The 25,161-nt window shown below is 36.2% G+C and overlaps 1 protein-coding gene across 18 annotated transcripts in view; it reads right to left on the minus strand.

The window, feature by feature from the left end:
* ROBO2 (roundabout guidance receptor 2) overlaps window positions 1-25,161 on the minus strand; it is a 1,084,545-nt gene that overhangs the window by 763,694 nt on the left and 295,690 nt on the right. The window lies entirely within an intron of this gene.

A 25,161-nucleotide genomic window follows, 5' to 3' on the forward strand; every position in this document is an offset into this window, starting at 1 on the left:
TAATTCAGAAATATGAAACATTAAGCATAGCAACTGAAGAAAGAAATATGGAAAATAACATAAAACCTATAAAGGGATGTTATTTTACAAGATAATGGCCACAAGTGCTCTGTTAAAAAATAGCAACAAAGTGGGAAAAAAATTCCACATAGCTTGCAGATTCTCATTGGCTCTTGTTCTAATAAGAATACATCAGGAAAGCACAAGAAGCTTTCTTTTTGGTCCCTTCAGTTTATACCTGACTCTTGTAGAAAAACACAGAGGATTGCTTGCTTTATGTGACCCTGCGGAGGAAACATGGTAGTCAATGAATGGATTCACTTCCTTTTTTTTTTTTTTTTTTCCAACAATCCTCTGAAGTATCTTCACTTAGCTGCCTAAATAAGTTTTTAGTTATCCCATGCATTGGTAAACTCTGGGCAGCACAGAGCTTCTCAAATTACCCATAAATGATTCCTCTCTAGTGGTACTCATGCAGACAAAGAAAAAAAACCTTTTGTGTGTGTGCGTGTGTGTGTGTGTGTGTGTCATCTCACTAATTCCTTGGCTGGATTATACTGTCAGACAGGATGTGTTAATGAATTAAAATGAAGCAAATTTTACCACCTACTGTCAACTGATAGCAATCACTCATAATTAGTATAGCAAATGCCTTCATTCACTTGCACCATGGATATACCATACACAGCTGGACCAAATCAACTAAACTCTACAGCCACAAGAACTACGCTGTGTAATACCAGACCTGGATTTAGCCCTGCTATTTGGATTTTGTCCTGTGTGTCATGACACATGTTCTGACCAAGATGGTTTGCACTTGCAGAACCATTTCCCAGATCTACTTTAGAAGGACGGATAAATAATTTAAGGCAAAGTTTCTGCATCCAAACGATATATTTGCAATGTGCCAAAGCACTAGGTTAGAAGTAGTGATGGCTCCATCTGAGCCATTCTCACCAAGCTGTGCCCTCCATTCCCTCTCCAAGGATACCATTAAACACTGTATTGAGCAGTAACAAGCTTTATAAGGTAGTGCTGTGGTCAGGAAACACTTCCATCTCTAGCTGAACTTACTCAAGTTATTCTTTAGAACCATCAAAGGAACAGACAAATTTGAAAACAGATCTGCTGGAAACATCACTTAAAAGATTCATGATTCCTGAGAGGCTGGTCATGCCTCTCAACCACAGAGATACAAACCCTTGCTTGACATGTAAGCAAGTGAAGAATCACGCCTAGGTTTCTATAAATCACATGAAAGACTCAAGCAACTTATCATACTATAGCTTTGTCCAACCACTATTGAAAAACATGGAAAAACTGTTATTATCAGCCTACTGCTTTCTAGCTATATAAAACTAAGTTTCACTTGAATATTCCTGTAGTCACTTGTAGTACAATCAAATCACAGTAACAGTTTTACTTCAGTTTTCAGTCAGTTTTAATTGTTTTCCTTAAGATTTCTCTCTGGATGTGAATAATAACTATACTGTTATATAGTATATTGTAGTATATACTATAACAAATATACTGCCTGTATGCCTAATTTACTTCACAGGGACCTCACAACCAGGAACATGGTCATGAGTAAAAACTGAATACATACAGCTGACAGACTGCTTTCCACCTCCCTATACACAACTACCAGTGTGGTTGTAGATCACTGCCCATTCTCTCCCTTCACAGCAGGAAGGTTTCTAACTGCTATTTTCTGTTGAGAAGATGAGTACAATAACTCCACATGTAAGTATCTGAATGCAAATACTCCTGCTTATAAGCATAACCACTTTTATAGTAAACTTGACCCAGCCAGGGCTGGGGCCAATAAATTGTAAAATATTTACTGTGTTATAAAAGCAACCTGGGGAATGAGCAACAGATCAGACAGGGAGGGCAGTGCAGTATTATTTTGCATGTTTATTCTTCACCATTTTTCAAGTTTGCATGATTATTTTACACATTTGTAACTATCTATCTTCAGAAATGTTCTCTCTGGAAATGAAAATTTAACTTAGAAGTAAAAAATTACACACGTATGCACAAATTATTCTATGTCAGTTTTTCAGGTTACTCTAGAAATACTCCCACAGAAAAACACCAAAATGTATATGACCATTTGGAAGCCACTCAAGATGACAAATTCCTGGACTGTTTTTCTGAAATGCTCAGTCTTCGATGACTTCCACTGTTCCTTGTGCCTTCTCTTGTGCAATGAGTATTTTGGAATGAACCCCTATTGACTCTTTAACTCTACAGAACTATTTGTTTGAGAGAAAAGCCAGAATATATTTATAATAATTTATAAATTATTTATATTTTTAATTTATATTATTAATTTATAATCTAATTTATAATATTTTTTTCTTTTTTTTTTTTTTCTTTTTTTTCCCTATGGGCTTTTTGCGTGGCCAGAAGTTAGGATATGCAAGCTCCTGTACCCTGTGAGCCCCAACCACTACTACTGGGATGCAAAGGAGGGCAGCAGAAAGCCACACAGCATGTTCGCAAGCTGGAGCTGCAAAATGGGACCTCTCCCACTCCACCAGCCACGTATTCACACCAGAGCCCGTGACCTGCACATATCCTGTGTCTGTCAAGCACTTGATGCACTTACAGAACACTTTATTAAATTTTTATGCATACATGTACATACATACATATGTATATAAGGAAGTCAAATAGCTTTGGCTAAATAAATGAAATTCCTTTAGACGATTTAAAATCAGTATGTGCAGATAGGGCAGCTAAACTCAAAAGTCAGTCAGCAGACTTACGTTTTTAGTTCCATTATGTAACAGATAGAATTTGGTATGGAAAGAGCACAAACTTAACTATTTCCAGTTATCATTTGTGGAGTTTTGTCAATAAAAATAAAAGAAAAAGGCTGGAAAAAAAAAAAAAAAAAAAAAAAACATTAAAAACACAGGGAAAATTGAAAAAAAAATAATCAATGACTTGGTAAGTAGAAAAGGAAAAACTGATAGGGAGAAAAGTATTTGAAAATTTTTGAGAAGAACAAATTTAAAGCTACAAAAAAAAAAAAAAATCCTTGGCATTGTGATGTTAACAAACATCAACAAATATTCAGTTCAGGCAGGTACTAAAGCTGAAGAGACACAATCAGATTCTAACCCAAAAGAACCAGTCAGCAGTTCTTCTGGTTACGCAGTGAAATAAGATTAAGTTCCTTTATTAAAAAACATGCATACTTCACTTAACTTGAAGGGGTTTCCCTTGTCTCATAGCTCTCAAGAGCATGAAGTCCTAAAGAAAACTTAGTATTCAAGTTCCATTTAATTTGTGAAAGCAAATTGGAATTTACATTATTGATGAAATTCACTTCCTCATTCATGTCCTAAATTAAAATCCAGTATAGTAAAAAATGGTATTTTCTTTCCCGTGGCTTTTATTTTAAGAGTGGCAATTTTTCACTATTCCTTACATATCATAAATCAGAGCCTACTCAGAACTAAGCAAAGACCCTACTGATAAAAGAGCCACACTGAACTAAACCTGTTCTAGATTTGGTCCTGTTTCTTGAATTTTGTCTTCTAATGAGCAATTAGGCAGGAGCAGAACAGTTTAATTGGTTTCTGGTCTTACTAACAATTAATAGACAATCTTAGGTGGATCTGAAGAGCAATGGAAGGAGAGAGAGAGAAACTAGGACTAAGGGAAACACACGCACAATGTATTGCTTATGTAACCTGCCTAATAATATAATAATTGTCCCAAAGGGGAATAAAGGAATTTCTTCCACTCAAAGTCCAAGACACTTTTCTTGCAAAAATATGAACTAATTCAAAGTATCCGAATGATGAGACAATCTCTAAAGGATTCTGAGGTTGAGGTTGACTATGGATCTATGTCCATACTAGAGGTAGTCCAAAGATAACTGTTTGACTTCAACCTTGACTTCAATACATTGGAAAGTTACTCAGATTTAGATCTGCCTTTGGGTCTGGTTTAGAGTTATTATGACTTAGGCTGGATTTGAACTGGAGTTCTTCTAGATCATTGGGAATGATCTAATTCAAGAGATTTAATTTAGGATCCATTTGAATTATGCCTTATCTAAAATCAGAGGAGTGACTGAAACAGAAGCAGTAAACACACAGGAAAGCTTCTCATAAACCATAATGATTCTGAGTTGGAAGGGACCCATCAGCATCACTGAGTTCAACTCTTGGCTTCTCATAGAGCAACCTAATATTTAAACCATGTATCTAAGAGCATTGTCCAAACACTTTTTGAAGACGGACAAGTTTGGGACCATGAACACTTCCTTGTAGAGCTTTTTCCAGTGCTTGACCACCCTTTCAGTGAAGAACTTTTTTCTAATATGCAATCTGAACTTCCCCTGATGCAGCTTTAGGCCATTCCCTCACATCCTATCATCAGTCACACAAAGTGCCACAAACAAGCAGGCATACATGGTATGTCATAAATGACCTGCGAATGATTGAATGAGCTGACCTACTAAAAATATTAGGAGCAAAGACCTGAGTTATGCCTAGTTTATTAATAGAAAGGTATCACATGCTCACATACACACATTGCTGCAGGACTTCAACTCCATAACCCTATCATCTACTACTCTTTTATAATACACAGCCACTCCATCCTCTTTTCTTTGCCTCTCAGACCTATTCAGCCTCTACCCCATACCAAATTCCAAGCAAGTTCAGAAACCCCAGGTTAGCACAGAGCACAGCTAATTGGTAATTCTTCTGAGGCAGGCAGCCAGTCTAACAGCCCTGTCACCCCTTTCAGTTGAGGTTGCCTTACTACTTGTGTTTGCTCAATTCCATTACATTTATGTTTTCTGTTACCAGCGTTACCGCCTCCAGGGTCTATCAATCTGTTGGCTCCTTGCACAACCTTGCTCTGCCTTCTTTTATGATACAACCTTCAAACATATTACCATCTGCCTGAGTTAATTCCCCATTCATCTAGATATTTCTAAAAAAGCTTGATTTCTTCTAGTCTTAAACTTAGTCTTCCTTTGTCCTTGGAGAAACAGGTGGCATCTATACCTTCCTGAACATCTGGAAGTACCTACCAACGCACAAGCATGCCATACAATGGTAAGTGAATCATCACAACTGCCATCATGATGTCAAAGTGCTCTTCTTCCATTTTCACACTTGTGTGACCATTTTGACACAACAGTTTATAACAAGATTTACATAAGTTCTTGTTGGACTACATGTTAATGTTTACCCTTATCTTGCTCCCTGTCCATCACTGCTCTAGTCTGTGAGCTTCTATTTAGCTGTACATTTAGGCTGCTGTTTTGACCTTTTTGTTCCCGGATATGAAAAGAAACTGTTATTTCACATTGCACGACTATTTTGAATGAAAAGTGCTTGAATGAAGAACCTTAAGGAAAGTGCATGAGCCTTGTTCAGCTGCAGGTTAAGTAAGGGGTTAAAGCTGCTTCCAATAGCCAAAGGCTCCACACCTGCTGACAGTATCTAGTTGTCAGGATCTTTTCTCACACCCATATTTGTCAAGGAAAAATGGGAGAATGCATCTCATTCCTCTAGGAATGAGATGAAGTATACATATCTGTTTGTGCATACACACATATGTACACATATGAATAAATAGATATATACATATATATACATTTAAGTATACATGCAGGGAGGTAGCCTTGAGTGTGAAGCAGAAAGACAGCTTTAGGCTACTGAAGGATCTGTGCCTGACCTGTGCTTTTGCATTAGTTGCTTTCATTTTTACAACCAGAATTCTATTTCCAGCCAGCATACCTCAAAGTTGAAAGTTACACAGAAATATGAAAGACTAACTACACTGTCAATAAATGCACTGTACTAGTTCTACCTTTTATAAATGTATTTATTATACTGAATGTTGTTCCCCAAAGCATATTTAAACTCCTCTGACCGGGATATTTGCATGCTCATCTTACTTTATACAAGTGCAGTATGTTTTCTGGTGCACATTTACAAGAAATCAGCTAAAGATAAATTAGAAGCAATAAAATAGCACCAATGACCCCAGCTATCTTCCAGCCATGTGAAAGACAATAAAAGGAATTCCCTTTGCTCCACCAAGTATATTTAAGAAAGCAGCAGGGTCATGGCCTTACTACATATTCCTCAGCTGCCATCTGCTGATTTACACCTTGGAGCTATTTTTTACTGGGTCCCCTGTAATCATTTTCATGGAACTAGTGAAAGTCACTACCCAAATAGTATGTGCAGAGAAGGGAAAAAAAAAAAGATCAGCAGAGAAGGGAAAAAAAAAAAAAAAAAAAAAAAAAAAAAAAAAGCTCACAAAAGGATAGACTAAGAAGGGAAAATATCCTCAGAAACAAGAAAGACTAATAGAAACGCTTGCTAGAATTTTGCAATAGGGACCAAAATTGACCTGAGAGAATACTTTTAACTGATTCTGAACTGTTGTAGAACAGTTCACTTGATTTAGAAAAGAAATTGAATCTCAGATGACACAAAACCTGCTATAAATGTTTATAACCTGGAAAACTTCTTCCTGAAGGGCTTGAATCAGTCTTGCCAACCCCTTTCCTCCCATGCTGCCATAGCAAGCAGAATGCAGAAGGTTCTTCCTCTTAAAAGCAAAATAAAAAAATAAAAAAAAAAAAAAAGCAAGCAAGCAACCAACTGACCAAAACAAACAAACAAAACCAAACAAACAAAAAACACCAAACACAACTATTGCAAGAGAAATTACAATTGAAATATGGTCAATGGTCTCAAAAGAGACCTTTTCATTTTTAGGAATACAAGGTTTACAAGTGTTTTTGTTGTTGTTTTTTAAGGAACACAAAGCTGTCAACTTGATTGCAAAAAGAGGGAAAATCTTGGAAATAATATTTTATATGCATGATATTACAGATGGAAAATACTTACTAGATAATTTGGCACACTCATTTGCCAGTGTAGGATTGTTCTCTACTGTAACCTAACAGCAATTCTATTAAACTTATCCACTTAGTCACAGTAGCCAGATCTTATGATTCCTGAGAGTGTTAGCACTGGTGGGAAAAATTGTTCCCTCAGTCATCTTTATCAACTGTTTTCCAGAGCAGATGCAGATAAGAGTAGAACCATTGTGGTATTGTATAACAGCACTAGAAAAACAAGGAAGACATTTTTGTTTTTTAAACTGTGTTTTTAACAGGATGCAAAAACACTCCATAGACCACGCAGAATGCAGGCACAGAATACCTGGGTTAACACACGGCCTGTTGTAGTTGGTGGGTCATGGTGCTTATTGTGCAAATGAACTGAAACTGTAAAATGAGAAGCAAGAAAATAATATAAAAAGTATTAAGGAGATCATTTTTGCTTTTTACTTTCAGGGGGCTCTTTAGTTGCACAAGGTAGGTGCTCCCCATAAACCTCTTGACTGCTTCATTAAAATTCTCCCCTATAACTCTCTCTTGCCATGAAAACAGCATGGCGCCTAATGCAACTGCCTGTCATCTCAACTAACATTATCCCACTGTTTATCCTGGTTAATCCTGGTATCCTCTGGTATCCTGGTTTATCCTGGTATCCTCTTTGATTATTGCCTCCTTTATTTATTGTCTTCCCATTCTTTCAGCCTTTTAGGGAGAAGGTGGCATTCTAGGCCACCTGTTGATTCTCTGTGCAGACACCCGAAAATAATGTTCTGGCTACTCACTACAATGTCTAATAACTAGAGTAACACAATATTTTAGGACAAGACTGAAAAAATTTTAGCCAATGAAGTATGCATGCCTCCAGCCCCTAGGAAATGCCATTTACTATGTTGCAGGTAGGACACAGTTAAGGCATTCAAGAGTAGATGTTCACCAATCTTTGTTGATTGGCCTTTCAGTCAGATGAGGATTAAGCTGCTGCTGCCTGACCAGCTCTGCTCTCCAGAAGGAGCATTCTGTGTAGTGATACCTGCCACATTTTAACATGATATATCTGGAGATGACTCTGACCTCGGGCCAGTATTTTATGACCCACACTAGGCAAAGAAAGTTTCCTCTTAAGTACATAAAACTTGGATATTTCTCAGGCAAAACAATGGTCATAGCACTGCTTTTCATGATTGAGGACAGACAGAATCTAACAGTAAACTTACAAGAGATTAGGAACCTTGTTATAAATTTTGTGCCTTGACTCTAAATTAAAAAAAAAAAAAAAAAAAAAAAAAAAAAAAGTATTGACTGATTTTCTTGCTTCTAGTTATTTGTAAAGCATATTATTATGACATTTGAATTAATCAAGTAATTTTTCTACTTAGATTGAATGTACCTAATTCTTTTTCTAGATCAGATACAACAACTGAGTTACATAGGAGGAGACCGAAAAATCTATCTCAATGATAAGGAAAACAAACACAAATGTGTTAACTTTGCTGTTAATGTTAAATCCTCCCCTCTCCTGATCTTCTGCAAAGACCTGAACATAAAAACTGCTTCACGGTTTTATGAGACTCATGGCAGAACAGCACATGGCACCACAGTAAAACTGATTCATCTTGACCTCTCCTTTCATGACTAGATATGAAAATAGATTCTAATAAACCTCCAGCACATACCCATATTTATGCTGCGTGCTTTCTGAAGCAATACACAGAGATGCTTCAGATAGCTACTACAGTGAGATTAAAAGTGATACCTCAATTACATTTCAAGAGTATATGTGATCATATTCTTGAATCTTTTGGCTCTTATCTTACATTAATAGCTTTATATCACTTATAAATTACTTTTTCACGAAAATACTGTTATGCATACATTAAATTTGAAACAAGATCACAGTATTTTTGCATAGCCTTGTAACCAAAAGGTAACGTTGTGGTTTAACCCATCTGGCAGCTAAACACCACACAGCCGTTCACTCACCCTCCCCCCTCTCTCTCTGGGATGGTGGAGAGAAATGGGAAAGTGAAGCCTGTGGGCTGAGATAGAGACAGTTTATTAAGATAGGAAATAATAATAATAATAATAATAGTAGTGTGTATGAAACAAGTGATGCACAATGCAATTGCTCACCACCTGCTGACTGATGCCCAGACCAACCCCGAGCAGCCGGCCCCCCACCCCAGCTAGCCACCCCTATATATTGTTCAGCATGACCCCAGATGGTATGGAATACCCCTTGGGCCAGTTTGGGTCAGCTGTCCTGGGTCTGTCCCCTCCCAGCTCTTGCTGCACCCCCAGCCTGCCCGCTGGCAGGACAAAGTGAGGAGCTGAAAAGTCCTTGGCTTAGTGTAAGCACTGCTCTCCAACAATTAAACCATCAGCATGTTATCAGCACTCTTCTGATCCTAATCCAAAACATAGCACCCTACCAACTACTAGGAGGAAAATTAACTCTGTCCTAACTGAAACCAGGACAGGCAAGTACTGTGTGATGCTGTATCAGTGCAAAGTAACTAATGTCATGTATCTCCCTACCCTTCACATACATCTCTGACAGATTTGTATTCCTCCTGACACCAGAATTTTATTTGGTTCTCATTTTGGGTTCATTCTCAAGATGCAATGACAGCCAGCAATTCTGTTGCCTGGTATATCCGTGGTCCTTATCTTGGCCCCAGGGCTACAGCTCCTTCATACAATGTGCTCTGCTTCTCTGCTCCAGTTAAAAACAAGGACTAGAAATTGCAAATCATTCATACAGAACTAAATAAACTGTGAGAGCATGCATTCATCTTCACCCTCAGCAAAAGCCCGAAACACTCAGTGTGGCTCCATGCTTCCTTCTCACCCCCTTGGAGGCAGGGAGCTGTTCAGTTGCTATATACGCAGCCCGCAGGCATGGAGGAAACTGAATATCGACAGAGCTCGAGGCTTCTTCCCTCCTACTGGAGCAGCTCAAAGAGAGTACTGTGGATTCTCCCTTGCTCAAAGAAGACTGACAAAGAGCATCAGTAGAGAAGTGGGGGCAGGAGGGGCTATAAGCATCAAATACTCACTCTTCTGTCTGTAGAATAGAAAGTGCACGAATAGCAAGGAAACAGAAGTGGAATATAATAACCCACTATCAAAATGTCAAAGGAGTAAGTAGGGCTCAGATGACTTTATATCAGATCATGTAGGCAACTTGGCAACCTAGAAATACGCAGGAAGCACAAAGGGAATGGGAGTGCTATAAACTACAAATTGGCACATAGTCTCAAGATATACTCACAGCTCCTTTTACACAGAGAGAAGCTCTCTAAGATAATTGCAGGCACCACGTGCCTGCTTACTTCTTGCTCTGTATTAGAGAGAAAGACAGGATTTCAGAACAGTCCAAGTGTTCATACGAAATCTCTCACATAAGTTAGTTCTTTAAAGTCCTACTACTCCTGCACTGAGAGCCAAAGAGAGATGCACTTTTATCCACTGAATCATGTTTTCCACAGTGATTGACTCAGGGCTAATCCATCCTTTCAGCATATATCTGCATACAGTAGGAAATGTAGCACATATGCTAATTCTCTATCATCAAGACCCTAGCTAGGTTGCTATCATCCAGTAATGCCCATTTACAGGCTTTTTCATGGATTTAGGAAACCCTTTAAATCAAACATTTTAAGCATACAACAGACTCCACATTAGTTTTGCATATGCCTCATTAGATCTTCCACCCTTGCAGCCTCACCAATGACCTAGGAAAGAAAAACTGAGAAAATCAGAGGAGAAACAAAATGAGGTGGGGTGAGAGGGAGAAAAAAGTTTACATTTTTGGTAGAACAAAGGTCTTGAAAGCATGCGCTCCTTTTTGCCATGGGAAGTTCAATAAAGAAGACCAACAAGGAAAAAATATATCCCTAATAAAATTTGTCAAATAGCAAGAAGAGACAAGATAAATGTTTCCAAGTTATATTTGCTTTTAATTCTTCTTCAGCGTTTGTGTCTTGGTAAACTGTATGCATGCACCTAACTTTATACTACATCAGTAAACATGGATTTTGAAAGCATTTGTAGAAATGGGTCCTTACTCTGTCCTGCTTTTAAATTACTTTCAAGTACTTTCTGATGGATAAAATACAAATATTGCAACCTAGAATTGCTCTAGTTTGAAAAGAAAAGATTAATACTAGAAAGTTGCCAAGTATTCTGTGCAATATCTTTTACACTATGATTATGAAGTCTTTTGCCAACAAAACAGAACAAGAGGACCAAACAGCCATTCTGGCACTCATGCCTGACAGAGAGGGCTTTATTGAAAAGGGAGACAAGGATGATGTTTATTGTATTTAAGGAAGTCGGTTCTTCCTCAACTCCTGATCAGCAAATGCCAGCAGATACTTTCTGAAGACTACTGATGTCAGCAAAAGACAATTTCCATTATAAAACAAAAGAAGGAACAAGCCTGCTTTCTAGCTTCTCAAAACCACAAATCATTGGTCCTCCCAGCATTACTTTCATGTCCCTCACCATGGCGGATGGGGCTCACATCAAGTTGGACCTGTGAGATCTGTTTAATTTTTTATCCCTTTCTGCAGGAAAACATCAATGGGTGACAGCTTCTGGGGAGCAGATGCCTGTTTGCACACATTAAGAATGACACAGGGTAGGAGGCTGTAATTCTCACAATGCATAAATTCCACTTTCTAATTATCTAAAGCCATTGAATCATGGAGCAACTACATTCGAGACACATACTGTTACAGAATCGAGTTATACAAGCTTAAGGGGCTATAACGATGCATAAATTTTATTAGAAAAACAGATTATATGTAGGACCATGACACCACTTTATAAGCTATGCTATTTGGACCTGAAGTGATAAAATACCTCAATGTCATGTATTGCAAGTCCATTGTGTAGCAATTTTTTTTTGTGTGTGTGTGTCTTTTCCCCTTATATCCTTACTCCCTAATCTGTACAAATCCTATTGAATTCTATCAACGTCATTTGGATTGTTTGATGTTAAATTCATTTTATGACATAAGCAAATTTATATTCTGCTCTTGATCCCATCTTATGAGTCATTTTTAAGAAATGATAGTGGCCCTAAAACTAATCCCTGTGGTATGGCTATTAGTGCTTTTCTTACTTGAGAATGTTTCATTAATCGTAACACTCTCTCTCTTTTTTGCCAGGGACCTTTTTTTGGTTTTCATTGTTATCTGTCACTTTAATCCTAAAATGGCTTGAAATGGCTTGCCTTTTTCTTTATTTTCTTAAGTACTATTGAGTATTCCTCACAAATATTGTCATCTGCACACTTCTAAATACAGTGGAAATGAAAATTAGTAAGTTAGAGGGTTTTTTGTTTGGTTTTGTTTGATTTTTTTTTAGGTGGGAAGACTGCTGCTCTTCCCTTTTACATCTTTTCCATCACAAATTATTTCAATCTTGTTTTTCTGTTGTTTGTTTGTTTGTTTTTTTTTTTTTCAGAAATTATACTCAGTTTATCATTCATTACACGTAACCTCAGCCTCTTAGCACAGAATTCTTTCCATGAAAAGTGTTAGAGAATATTTGTAGCAATAAGAAAAAAGGGATTTTTCCCTCTTGGAGCATTTAACTTTAGATCCAAATCACTATATCTGCATGGAAATCTGAAGTCAGGAAGACTTCATGTGGCTACAAATATTCCTTCATATGGAGGTAATTTACATTGACTGCTTTTAGAAGAGTAACAGCTGTGTTTGAGAATAATTATTTGGAAACAAATTAATAGCAATCTTCAACTTTACACATTCTCCATGGGTGCTGACCTTCCAATGGGAGAGTTTAATGTTGCTTTTATACAATTTTGCCACGAGGAGCTTCCAAGATTGCATCAAAAATATACCATATGATGTAAAGCCCACAGTCAATATAGAATCAATATCAATTCTCTTTTTTTTTTTGTTGTTATTTTTAAAAAGAAAAAAAAATCATTTTGGCAGAATTTATTTGGGAACAGAATTGAAGTTTTATCACTGTGTCCCACTTAATCTGGATAGTTTACCATCATCTCCCTCTCTCTGAACTTACAGCCACTGAACATTTCTAAGGTTAGCACTTTAGGAGTAAGATGACATAGACTTTCACTTAAATTTTATCCTGACACCTGGTGAACCTTTCTATGCTTTCTATAAATCTCCCTCAAGTTTAGTCATTTCATTGTACTGGGATTTCATTAATAATAATGAAAGTGGTGTTTTAATACTTCTGAAGGCAAAAGGAGGTTGGGAAGCTGGACTAGATCCCATGTTCGGTCCTAGAACAGAGGGAAAGTTATTAGAGATGGAAAAGGTAAAACATTTGTAACTGCTCACAGACAATCTGAACACTGGACAGCATGAAACTGACTGGTCATTCCACATTTAAAACCACCACAACAAAATAAACTTTTTCCTGAACACCAAGGGCTGCTTACCCAAGCATGACTTGCTTTTGTGGCTTGACTCCATTATGTCAGACAATGTGGCCCAAATGTTAAAAAAAAAAGGCCTTCTCAGTGAAGCTTACATCCAGGCTTAATCCTTTTAGTCCCACTGGGTTTTCATTTAAGTTGTCTTCTTCCCCAAAGAAGACTAAATGGTCTAGCAGAGGCCTATGTAAATGTCACCTCTTCCATCTAGATGCTTTTTCTTTACCAGTGATACCACCATGATGTTGGTAGCACCCTCTGCCAGTTGTCTTCCTGTGGAACATGTTCCTCTATGGCTGTGTGACCCACTTACAATATCCATGTTACACCTTTATTGCTATATTAGCCTATGGCAGCTGGTGACATTTTAGAAAGAATTGCTTTAATGAAGTGAAATAAGTAATATTTCTAGGCACAACAGAGGCATCTGAATTAACTAGAAAGAGATGAAGTTAGTATGTGTATAGGAAAAATAAAAGGTTAAATACATCTTCAATCTTTCTATATGCTGTTTAGTGCTGTTAAATAAGATTTCTGTTCATAGTCATATATTTATACACATTTTCAATGTTTTACGGAACATTCTATTACTAGTTAAATGTATCTGTCATTGTCTTTCTTAACTCTCAAATAGGAAGATTTTCCAGAAACAAGAAACCGATGGGCCACTGTGTGTGTACACGAGTATTCTCTGCTGAATGGGCACTGACCTGCCAGGCTGCCTGGGCCTGCTCTAACAGTTACTTAAACGTCTCAAACTGGCAGCAGAGTCAGGCAAATCCCTTTCTGAGAACAAATGGGGTATGTCCCAAAGAGAAACATCATCATCCTCAGTGTTGTGGAGGAAAGTGTTTCCAATATGGCTCTATTTTCCCTGTCTCACAGCTTCACAGAAATCAACAGTATTGCACTGATCATGTTGTAAAGTTTGGTATATTTATGTTTTTAATTATTTTTAACTTCTCTAAGCTTTGTGCGCCACCTTTTTAGCTTCTTTTAATGTACAAAAAATAAAAAAAAATAGTTTTGTAAAACAATGTTGGTAATCAGATGAGTTTGTCATATCTGAATGAACACCATGAAGTTACAAAGGTGCACCTATTTTGACCATAGCTGTCACATTGCACACGGTACTCTTTATGATATACTGCCCTCAGTCTTAGGTTTTGTTTTTTTCACCTTCTGTTTCTTTTCTTTCCTGCTGTGCAGTGTTTTTTATTCATTACTGGTGGCAGGCTTGCCTTCATTTTATTTTTTTCCTCCTGCTGAGGTGCAGTAAAATAAATTAGCTTAATACATTTTATAAAGGTAGTTGATTTAATTTTCCCTTTGGTGTGTCTGAAGATACAACTGCTTTAATAAATTGATATTAAGACAGTTGGGTTTAAATGGTTCACGATTTTCTACCTGCTGTGGAAGATGCCAAGTACTTTAGTCAAATATTTTTAAAAGTGCTGGAAACAATATTTTCCTCATATTGCTGCCCTGAAGATACACATTTGGCAAACTAAGGATTTATTTCTTCAGAATACAAGGAAACAAAGTAGTTTGGCTGGTTTGATTGCTTTGATTCTAAGCTGTTCAGAGCTTAGAAATAAATTCCAATTGGGAAATACAGTCATTCTCTCAGACAAAAAATTTTCACATACAATACCTATATCTAGGCCTACTGAAGATTTTTGTAAGGGTGAGTTTTCTTGTGTCTGTGTTTGCTTTTACCTACTGGAACGTTATATGCATCTAGATCAATAAAAATTCAACACAAAGTATACAGAAAACTAGGTCTTATTCCAATGCAGATTTACATGTTTAGATTATAAAAGTAAGCAATTCAGATCTGAAAGCTTTTTCAGGCAAGTCTCTTAGTCAACTAGCTCTGTGTAGCAGATGCTCAGTCACCACTCAGAAATACCCACAGCAAACAATGTTTTCATCAACAGTGCTACAAACGGAACAGACGCAAGAGGTCAGGTACTCATTTGGGATAAATACTCACAGCTTCTTGGCTTTAATGTGTCCAAGAACAATTAGTTTCCATTAGTGTTTGTCCTGGAGAGAGAAGTAAGTGTGCCACAAGTATTCTATGCAGAAATTAACCACTTTTGTAACATGACACAAGAGAAGTCTTTTTATAGCACCATAAGGAAAAAAAAAAAAAAAAGAAAAAAAGAAAAAAAAAAAGTGCATTGTCTTCTTGAGTACTTTTATCTCAAGTTCTCACATTTGTGTACATTCAGAACAAAATACACAAATATAGCACAGAGAACAGTATGCTTCATTTTGACTAAACAGGAGTATGTTCTGAGTCATTTAATAGCCTCATTACTGTTCTTTTTGTGGTGAAAATAAAGCCATTCATGTGGAAAAACAGAGAGTGTGGGAGCTTAGGTATATAATATTTCTGCTCAAACTGATCTACAGACAACATATTCTAGTGATGAGCTAAACTGATGTTGGCAGCCTGCATCCATGCTCCACCAGCATTTAAAAGTTGAAATCAATAACATAAGGGTCCATGAAGAACTATAATCAAGCAGAGGAAAAGAAAGGGGGGAAAAGAGAGAAATAAATCAATTTCAGTAGTTTCACTGATTTTTTTTCAATATCCTAAGATAATGAAAAATATTTATCAGAAAAATATTTATCAGAGGATAAATAAAACAAAAGCCTGATAGAAAAATCCTAGAATTAAAATCTTCCTGAGAGAAATATACAGAAAATTTTAATTAAATGTGGTTTAGCATTTAAGACCATCAGAGAAGTGTTTATTTGGATCATTCTCCCAACAATTAAATCTAAGACACTTGAATGTATTTACAGCTGAAGAGTGGCTACGTAGAAATCCAAGCCATAAATTAATTGGGATGCAGTTTGAGGGACAAGGTCTACAGCAATTAACCACATCACCAGAGTTCAGTTCTCATGCTTCTGTCTATGCCACTTTTATTGGGTAAATAATGGGTGCAATTACATAAAAATGCAAAATCATGATCAGATCCTAATGACCAAATAGTGATAAACATTATTCATATATAAGCATACAAATATTATTGGGTGATTCTAAGTATAGTCTAAACTCTCTGTACTTAATGATTTTACTACAGCCTTTTTTATGTCAAATTAATAATTCTAAATGCTTGTGTACAAACATGCACATCTCATATTCTTATGTACTTGTTTTAAGTTCTGTAGGAAGAAAGATATTCCTTGCCAAAGGGTTTAACATGGCATAGTGACATAGGAGTCACTTCAGCTTCTTTCAGAGAAGTAGATGAATTTTCTTTCCTGAACATGATTTCTCTTTCCCAGGACCAACCTCCTGAGACGCTTCTCTGCTGTCAGCACCAAAAAGACATAAAGTTGAAAAGTATGGTCCAAATTTTTCTATGCCATCTGTCACAGAGGCCCTTTTTTGACCTTCCCTCTCTGTCACGATAAATACATTGCACTGAATAACTATTCTGTCCTGTCAAGGTTTCTAGCTTTCTTAGTTTTGCAAGGGCAAGTATTTACCCCATCATAGCCATCATCTATCTTCACACGGCATGTCCCTGATCACTCTGGTAATGGGACATGTGATGCCCTGGAGCCTTTTTGCTCTCCATGGCCCAGCAGGTTATGGTCCACCTGTGAGATAACCTGGCATGGACTGCTATGTTTTTTAAACTCTGCTGGATTTGTGTACAGAGAAGAGGTTTGAAAACTGTTAACATAAGCAGAGGATAAATGCCGCTTTAGTCAATTAAAAGCATATAAATATAATTTACCATCATTAAGTGTAACCCTAACTGTCTAACAAAAATATGTCAACAAAGAAGACGAGATTTATTTATTTTTTATTTTTTAACAGCAATGCCTGCTGTCTCCTGCTCCAAGCACATCCCTGATGTTCCGGCTATTCACCTCTTCCCTGTTTGGTTCTCCCCTCTACCACTTGTCATACAAAGAGTGAAAAGAAATTGCTTTCTGGCTTCTAGAGGTGACCAAAAGAAGCCTCTGAGGCATGTAATTAACACTATCTATTAATGGCACAAAAAGTGCACTGCTGATGGAGTCTACCTTCCCCACAAGCAAATAGATTGCCACTACTTCCTACCAAGGCAATATAAAGATAAAAATTAAATAACAAATTAAATAATAATAATAATAAAAAATAAATCTGAATGGATAAGATCATCTCTTTTCTCATAACATTATTTTTCAAAACAATGTATTTTTCCACCCCCACCCCTCCCATAATAGCTGTTCTGTTACTCTGATTTAACAGTTGCTTATCCCTGGGCTTTAGTGATAGCTTCATGGCTGGACTGCAGTTTAGTTTTAAACTGTATAAGCAGCATAAATAATAAGAAAAATAAGGTCATTTGGGAAACTGACATCCCAGAGTGCTTTACTGAAAATCAGATAGTTCAGTTTTCCTTTTGTGAACCCAAGCAAAAGGGCTGATTATGTTTTTCTAATCTGTTCTTTTCTCTAAAGACAGTCAAGGTCTTTTTAGATAAGTGTTTCAACATAGAAAAAAATTACCTTAGGTGAACAACAAAAAATATGCAAATTACTGAGGTATTAGCAAAGCCTGTGACACGAAAGTAATTAAATGCTTTTTTTTTTTATTAAAAAAAAAAAAATGCAAGTGCAAAGTCAAATCTAAGACAATCTTCCTTATTTATGCCAGATTTTTTTTTTCCTAAAAATGAACTATAAATTGTACATATGACTGTTTTGTAATTCATTAGTCACTTTTTGTTCTTCATTCCTATTAGTATCAGGAAGAAAAGAGCCCAAGTTTAAAGTGGGTAACATTTTAGACAATTCAAAATGCAATTTAGCTCAGTTTTTATCCATACCGTAAAAGTGGAATACAACTTAAACTGCAAAGTTTATCATTCATTCTTCTTTTTGCTTAAAGAAAGACTTTGAGCTCACACTTGGTATGAAAACCAGAGACACACAAGCAAATTATAAAATTCAGAGACGGGTCCAGTTTCAGATACTATTTCATCTAGCATCATCAGTTTTTATAAGTATCTATTACAAAACATTTGCTTATGAGACAAAATAATTCATTTTTCCATCTATCTTATGATTTCACTATAAATAATAACATAAGATACTTTGAGATCCCCAGGAGAACACTAGGAAGTCTTTCCGCTGACTTTTGTTCACACTTTAGGAGTATTATGAGCACAGATCATAAGATGGCTTAAATGCTATTTGTGGAGGATGCTCAGAGGTAGCATATAAACCAGTAACTATATGAACATATATAATATTGATAGATAAATAATGAAATAGGCAAAACAAATTATTTTTATTAGTATCCAGCTTTGCTATTCATTATGGCAATGTATTTGTCTTTTTTTTTTTTTTCTTCTCAGCCCTCTTTTCATTGCAAGTAAATGAATACTCTGTTCAGCAACAAGAAGCTAGCCAACAGTCAGACTAGATGACCAAGAGACAATATTAGACATTACAACTCTCATTACATAGTGATCATTTTCCTTATTTCTCACTGCTTTGGTACAGAAAATATTTACTCATATGAGGCCTGATACTTCACAGGCAGTAAAAGAGCTTACAAAAAGCTACTAGTTTTCTTAGCACAGTAACTCTGCAACAGTAATATTCATCTTTTATTCATTAGTTTTTAAACAACCTCATCTATAAACACCTAACTCCTACATGGGTGTTTCCTATATGCCTGTACACTTGCATTTTTTTCTGGATTATAACTGAAGTAAAGACTGTTGACTTGGAGAGGTTTGCACACGTTATAAATCAGATACTGGTATAATTTGAGGATTTGCTTCCTTCCAATGCAGCTAACACCACTTAACCCAGGCATACGGGTACATTTTCTTTCATCCAGTCTCTCCCTGCCCCAGGCAGAAACAAACTGAAGATGAATTCCCTGTTTAACATACAGAAATTGGGAAAATTGCTGCTAATTACAGTGGTTAGAATTCCTGGTGGGTAGTGTGGCTGTCTCCCAACTGCACTTGATTCCACAGACAATTCTCTTAGGTTAAGTTACTCTGCTCTTTTTCAGCAAAATTCTTAACAAAATTACCAGCAGCCTTTATCAAGCTGATATTGTAATTACTTTTGGGAAAAAAATGGTGTCTGAGGAAAAGAAAACCACATTTCCATGCTTAATTTAGTAATGGGAAATTTGGAGAAAGTGAGAGAGCTCTTAATAAATTCTCATCTTTTTCACAAGTGGGATGAAATAGGACACTAAAAGCTCATTGATGAGGGTACTATTAAGAAGCAAAGCTGTGACCTTAAATCCGAGTACCTTTACTCTTCTGAGTCCTGAGTAAGTTTGACCACTCAAAAAAAAAAAAAAAAAAAAAAAAGTAAAAGAAAAAGAATGAGAAGACTCAGAAAAAAACAGCTGGATCTGGGGTAGAATGCTATATGTGCTCAATGGTACTCTTCTAACATCTCACTGCACCATAGTCCTTTCTCTCTCTTCCTTGTAGAAGCAAATTACTTCTCCTCCTTTCATGTAGAAGCTCCCATTATGGTTGAAAAACTGTTACAGATAACAAATAAAAAGAATAGAGTCTGAACCCCTGTCATAACTGTGCCCTCTCTTCTTATTCTAATTGTAGGGAGTGTGAGGAATTAATTCCTTGTTTTCTCACAGGCTTGAGCAACAATTAAGGAGGAGAACTGCATAGTTAGTCTGTGAGATTCAAGTGCATGAGCAAGAAAGCCACAATCCCACTACAAAGTATAACAGAGAAATTCTGCTTGACCACGCATCCTTGGAGCAGAAAATCTATAAATCTTCCCTTCCTTTCTCTCAGCTTTGAAAACCTACATACCCTGTTGTATATGAAATTTGTAATCACTTCCATAACCATCACCTCCACTTCTCAATACTTAATGTAAAATCAATTAGAGCATAGTATCCTTACATCTTTTTTATTATTAGTTTGAACTCCAAAAACTAGAGTAGTCAATGCACATGACAAGAATAGATGAAGTAGTAAAAAAAAAAAAAAAAAAAAAAAAAAAAAAGCAGAACTTCTGCAAGCAGATGTTGGATTGTAAGCTTATTAAATGGCAACTGTATGTTTAGAGAGGGTCCAAGTAGAGCACTAAGTCTTCTCCCACTGACAGTAATACTCTGGTTCCCATTTATTTAATATGAGCCCAGCCCATCGAGTGTTTATTTTTTGTTTTGTTTTGTTGTTGTTGTTGTTTTGTTGTTGTTGTTTGTTGTTGTTGTTTGTTTGTTTGTTTAAGATATTCACAAATTAACTCTGGATGCTTGAAGAGAACTTAGTGAATCTAAGAACATAGTGAAACTCTAAAATCTACTCAAGCTTTAAACTTTCTTATTTAATAAAGGTGATGCTAAGTAAGTGTCAAATACCAGTTACTAGTTCTTCCTAGTATATATTTAAAATTCTGACCTCATCAGATCTATGCTGATTCACAACAGCTGGGAGACTGGTATTTTCTGTTTTTTAGAGTTACATGGGGAGTTCTCTGGTAACAACAACTGCATCTCACTGGTAGTGCTAAAATTAAAGTGGGACCACATGTGAGCTCTGGGAAAGTATTGACCTTACATTTGCTAGTTCACAACTCTTTAAAAATGCTTTCCAATGTGCCAAAATATGGCATTACTCTATTACAATATTTTCCAAGATCCCTTTTAATGCATGTAGGATACAACAAAATGATTAATATGAGCAACAGAAATTACCAGCAATAAACTGATCAATTTTAAGGGGACCATCATATTCAGTGCACAATGTCCCTTTTTGTTATAAGCCAACTATTATTTTTTAAATATGTTGCTTTGGTAAACACATAAGGATGTGTTGAGTAGGCTGTTGTATCATAACATATAATTATGACATAAAAAAATCACAAAATGTATGTAGGGCAGCAAAGTGGAGCATAGGAAATTGAACTGCAGCAGAGAGACAGTGATTTTAAGGACTATTGTCAACAGATACTGCAGACAGGTGAATTTCTGGACACTTGGTTATAATAAGCAGTATATCTAACAGCTTAGTCACAGATAATAACATATTTTCCAAAGTCCTTTGTCTGCATAAGGAGTTGAAAGTCTTATCCTCTTCTCCTTAATCTGAAGAGTGAAAAATAATACAGGAGCAGTCCTCCTAACCACAGATGTTTTGTAATATAAATATTATCTATATACAGTAACTGTATTCTGTAGCTGGAAATACAAAAACATTCAAAATAGAAAAAAATATATATTTTTTTTTCTAAATTCAAAAATTTAGGCTCATGTTTTTATTCACTAAACATCTCAATGATACAACTGTTAATGCCTTTGTATATTGAATAATGTCTTTGTATCTCTTCAATTTTCTTCTTTAGAAATTTTCTGAAATGCCTTTGGTACAAATGAAAATTAGCATCTGAAGTATCTATCCTTGCCCAAAGGGAAGTGATTATCATTTAAAAATAACTAATTTTTAATCAGAAATACTTTGGGTGTTGTCTATCACTTTAATAATTGTAGTTTTACAGCAATATGTCATAGCTGTTGAAAATGATCAGACTGACATTACAGTGAATCATTCTTGAAGTATTTTCCATTAAAAAAAATGTTTATCACTAAAAGTGTTTAAAATCCTGCTTTGTATTCTATGTTATTAGAAGAATCTTGTGAGGATGAACAAATTGGAAGTAAAAAGAAGTAAACTCAAGCCTCTGTACTTGTGTGTTATTTCGTAGTCTTAGTGTAGTTAGTGGTATTAATGCACTACTACCTACCACCACATAATGAACGCACACTTGTGAGTTCAGGACTTTTGACCTTTTGACCTTCAGGACCTTTTGAGGAGAAATAAGGACTTTGAGTTGATTTACATAGTCTACTGTAGCATTCAGCAAAATAAATCACTCGCATGCACTGTCATTTCTCAATACATTCTACCTACTTCAGATACTACAGCAATCTGTTCATGGAGAAGAGCTTGAATCCATGTCCTTACCACTTGTCTCTGGAGAAGTAGAATTATACATGTGGATAAAGAGAACAAAAGTCATTCTCTATTTTTCAGGCACAGTAGAATTTGCTTCTGATTCCAGTCAAGAACAATTATTTTGCTTTACTACTGTTGTAAACATAACTACCCCATCCCTTAAGATCACCATATATTGTATTTATTTACATTTAAACCAAAAAATAGTGATACAAATATGAGTGAAGAATTGAGTATTATGTTTCTCTGCATCAGTATGGGTGAGAAGAAAGAGACAGAACTATAAAGAAACTCATCAATTTGCAGACCTTTTATAGCATACTTACAGCCTGTATGGCTTGTTCCACAAAGAACTGAACTGCTCAGTGGACACAACATTTCCACTGTGATCTGAGTGTTTAAATACGTTGCTCATTTCATTGCTCAGGGTGTTTCTGAGTACTGAGCTGTTGATGTTTCTCCCATTTCAGCGATCACAAAACTGAATCCTTGCCCCTCCCAGGTGACTATTTTTTGAAAATTAAAGATCTGAATACCTCTTGTGAAAAGAGGACAGTATTCCCACAGAATTTCAGCTGTGTCAAATAAATTCATTTCATGAACCAAAGCTTGAAGAACTGCTAATGTCATGATTACCTATCACCTTTCATCAGAGTATGGTAATATCATTCTCTAATTACTTTCTGACACTCTCTGAGGGATGAAAGGTGCTATCTAAAAACAATTTTATTCCACCTTTAAAGTAGAAGTGAGAGTTCTGTAAGTCAGTGTTCAAGCAAATAAAGTGTGATCTTAAGATAGTCTTTGTTATTCTCAGTACATTCGAAGATCCTCTTTACATGTTCCCCTTTTCTTACTAATTTTCAGTACATCTTACTTTACAGAATAACGTTGGCATGCTTAAAACTGAGTCACATAACAAAGACAGAATTATCTATAAAGAAGAACCACTATTCAGAATAGTTTCCCAATTAATTGCTTCTATTTTATTAGAAATAAGAAAACTGTAGATATAAAATCCAAATATTAGTCATAGCAATAATCACAAGAGAGGAAATTGGAGGAGAGGTTAATAAGCTGTATTTGAAGTTACTTTAGCATAAATTCTAGATGCAATTTAGAAGACCAAATTTAGGAGCTTTCATTGCCTAGGCAGTCACTGGTGAAAGAAAAGGGTGTCCAAGAGGCCTACACAGCACCCAGAAGAATGCAATGTATTCTTTTGTAAATCTCAAAGCCATCCCATTCCACCAAAATGATATTGTTAAAGACTCTTTTAATCATAGTCTGTTATCCATAGTCATGAAAGCAAGTTTTTATTAAGAAATGCATTAAAATTAATGTTTTAAACATGCCACATTTCTATATTCTAATTATTGTCCTAATTGAATCCCTAGGAAATGATTGTCTTTTTCTCCCTACCACAACACTATACACATTAGAATATTCCTGCAATTGAACTGAGAGGAGAACTGAAAGCTGCCTACTGAGGCAAGCAAGGTGACTCCAACTGACTTTAATGGCATTGGGATCAACCATCAATATACGACTTCGCAGGCATTCAATATATGGATTTATTATAAACTGTGATTAATTTCATTAATGCTAGTATTTTATTCCAGGTTATTTTAAATTACTTGTAATTATGGTAAAATGCATCAAATTGTTTTCTTGGCTTTCAGATAAAGGTAAAATCTACCACATTAGCGGTAGATTTTACCAAACAGTCAGATACAAACTGCCGTAAGCCAAAGACATCTGTTTTATGTGCTTTTCAGGCACTTTTAACACTGAAAAAGGAGAAAAGGTGATTGATTTCCAGAATATGAAATGCTATTAAGGAGATTCTGATCTTCATCATGTGACTTATTTCGCATGACATTAAAACAAATAATCCAATCATACTGGAGCTGTAGCAGCAATCATGTGATGTCCATCACAGTAGATGTGAGGTTCCTATCCCCATAGCAACATCTGTAGTGCTTATGCTAATCACTTTAAATTAACCTTGATATGAAAGAACGCCCTAGGGATAATGCTGTTGTTGTGGCAGTTCAGATGAGTAGCATGATTTTCTAATAAAACTCAACAGCAAAAATAAGAGTGATAATAAGATGTCCTGTTAGGACATTTTTTTTAATATGCTTCCGTTAGACCAAGACATAAGTACTAGCATCAGGATAATCATAGTATCATATGAGTATCACAGATAATGAGCTTCCTTATTGATTACTGCTCTTTTATAACCCACAGTAGTTCATTCAGAGAGTGTACACAAACTGAACAATTTAATAGAATAGGAATAGAAAGCTGGCACAGTATCTAAAAACTTATATTTTAATAGTTTGCCTCTTAAATTACAGCAAAATAAGAAAAAAAAAAAAAGTGTCTTCTCATTTCCTTTGGTAAGGTTCTGACATTACACACTCTAAGGTACAACACTGTGGAACTTTAGTCCTTGGCACAAGAAGTTGTCATGTTTTCAGCTGAACTTCCAAGGAGAGAAGTCATTGATTTAGAAGAGCAGAGCATGAGTCTTAAGGTGTTTTTTACTCCTTTTGTGTTTTTGTGCTTTTTGTGTTTGTTTTGTTTGCCTTTTTTAATTATTATTATTTTATTTTTATTTCTGTAAGGTCCCAGAGCATGGTAGCTGTCCCGTCTGCCCCAGCTGCTCTCTGGTAAGGGTGGTGGTGGTGAGGAGAGGGTCGTTGGAGGCCCCTTGCCTGGCCCTGGATCTCCTGGAGAAGAAGCTGAAGGAGCCTACAGGGAAGCACCTCAGGCAGCTCTGCTATCAAACCCAGCTTGGGGGGGGGGGGGGGGGGGGGGGGGGGGGGGGCCTCATGGAATGA

This window comes from Oxyura jamaicensis, chromosome 1 (genome assembly GCF_011077185.1).
Source record: "Oxyura jamaicensis isolate SHBP4307 breed ruddy duck chromosome 1, BPBGC_Ojam_1.0, whole genome shotgun sequence".
Classification (NCBI taxonomy): domain Eukaryota; kingdom Metazoa; phylum Chordata; class Aves; order Anseriformes; family Anatidae; genus Oxyura; species Oxyura jamaicensis.